Source organism: Triticum urartu, chromosome 5A (assembly GCF_056163025.1).
Source record: "Triticum urartu cultivar PI428250 chromosome 5A, HENAU_Tu73, whole genome shotgun sequence".
NCBI lineage: Eukaryota > Viridiplantae > Streptophyta > Magnoliopsida > Poales > Poaceae > Triticum > Triticum urartu.
In genome coordinates this window covers 430,696,336-430,698,524 of record NC_141877.1, presented here as the reverse complement: position 1 = coordinate 430,698,524, position 2,189 = coordinate 430,696,336, and the positions used below count along the sequence as shown (strand labels likewise).

Genomic DNA, 2,189 nt, shown 5'->3' with positions numbered 1-2,189 from the left:
GGGGTGCTGCTATGCAAACGACATGTTTCAGCGGATTGTTGGACGATACTGCAAATCAGGCCGTCGGTACTTAGAACTAGGTGCAACACAGCCAGTTGATTAACTATCGTGCTTGAATCATCTACTGTAAAGTTGTTTAGCCAGTACGACAACCGGGCCCTCTCTGCCTTCACCTCCATCCTCTATCTCTCCGGCCAAGTCTCTACACCTCGGCCGCACCGGTCACAAGGAACTATGACCGCGCTGCTAGCATTATCTGTGACGGCATCAGCTTTCTCATCGGAGCAGCCCTTACGAAAAAGGATTTTCCCCTGCTTTATATTATAAAGCACGAACCACAATCAACAAAGCATCCGATACAAACGCATACCACACACCCAAGCCAAGATACATGAATGCCGGGCACCGACACACAATCACAATGACTACAAAGCACCTAAAAGATGAGCAAAACGAAACCGTTAAGAACCGACGGAGAACACCACCACGAGGAGCGATCGTCCGGGAGGATGTGTAACAGACATGTCGGACCGAGGACTCCAAGACGGTGCCTCCAGAAAAGGTACGGCCATGAACGTCGCCACCGTCCGATCCGAGGGTCGAGTTTTCACCCGGAGTAAGATGGAAGGGGAAGAAGCACCACGACGGAGCCTGCAAGGAGGACACGACGTCCACGAACGCCGTCACCGTCGACCAGACACACTGGGTAGGTGATGAACCCTGGTGCTTCAACACTTCCACCGCCCCGGTCCGACAACACCCGCAGCCACGCCGCCCAAGCGGCCATGGTTGCCTGCCCGCATCCGAGCCGCGCAGCCCGCCCACGACCAATGCACGACTCCCGCCGCCCCGCCATGAGACCACCCCGAAGCCACCAAAGGCCACGACTTTGCCCAGATCCACGACCCCAACCACCTCCAGAACCGCTGCCGACCAAGCTGCCTCGAGGAGGGCCGCAACCACATCGACCGGGGGAAGGGGAAGGCGGAGAAGTGGCCCGTGGCCACGACCGACACCCATGTCGGCTCCAACTTCCCCCCGGAACCGAGTTCAGCCCCCTTTTCGAAGGGCCAGAGCATCAGGAGGCATCGGCCGTCGCCAGAAGCCGGAGAGGGAGGGTTGCGGAGCTGTCTCCGCCGCCGCCTGAAGACGCCATCGGGGGATCCACCTGAGCCGAGCGCCGCCACCCAGCCGCGAGGGCCCGACTGGGTGGGGGCAGCCCACCACCACCGCTGCCCCCTCCCCCACCAGAGCACCACGGCGAGATGGCCGCCCGCGACCCGGTCAACCGCGACCCGCGGCGTCGGACGCAACGCCGAAGCGCTGCCGGGGGCACCGCTGCCGACGCCACTACTGGCCCGCACCATCACCATGCCTCCCGCCGCCCGTCAAATGCCACCGTCGCGGACCTGCTTCGGGGCGTCGCCGCGCCCGGCATCGTGCGCCACGCCCAGCCGCAGATCTGGCCAGCGCCAAACACTACGAGCGGGGGACGAAGGAGCCCCACCGCCGCCGGGCTTCGTCCGGCCGCGCCCCTTAGCGGCGGCGAGGGCGGAGGAGGGAGGAGGAGGGGGTGCGGCGGCCGGGATCGGGAACCCTCCTCGACGCCTCGTGGGTGGCGGCGGGGGAGGGAGGGGAGGGAGGGAGAGGGTAGGTCACCAAGAGATTGTGTTGTTTCCCTGGCCGTTGTTATGATTCAGAGTGTATCGGAGCAGCCCTTAACGTAGCGGCTGCGAACCTCATGACGTTAATCCTCGGTCGCGTCATGCTTGGCATCGGTTTCGTCAATCAGGTATTATAAGTTCACACATACGGAGAGTGGGTGCTTGCATGTTCTTGTAGTATTGCTACTTTAACAAAATTATTATTGCTACCATCGTATATTGGTCGCGCCGCTGTACTTGTCGGGGATGGTGCCGGCGCACCTCCGCGGCGGGCTGAACATGATGTTCCAGCTCGCGGCGACGCTTAGCATCTTCTCGGCGAACATGATTAACTACGGCACGCAAAAAAACAACCCGTGGGGGTGGCGCCTCTCCCTCGGCCTCGTGGCGGCACCGGCGCTGCTGATGACCGTGGGCGCATTACCGAAATAAACCCCTATGCCGACGGCATAGGGCCGTATACCGTCAGGCTGTCTGCATATGCTGTATACCGTCGGTATAGCTCTATTCCGACGGCTGCGTCCG

General features: G+C 61.5%; 1 pseudogene; it reads right to left on the bottom strand.

Annotated features, from left to right (window-relative positions):
- Window positions 1–728: 728 nt before the first annotated feature.
- On the bottom strand, window positions 729–1,628 carry LOC147971761 (uncharacterized; annotated as a pseudogene).
- Between the last annotated feature and the right edge of the window lie 561 nt (window positions 1,629–2,189).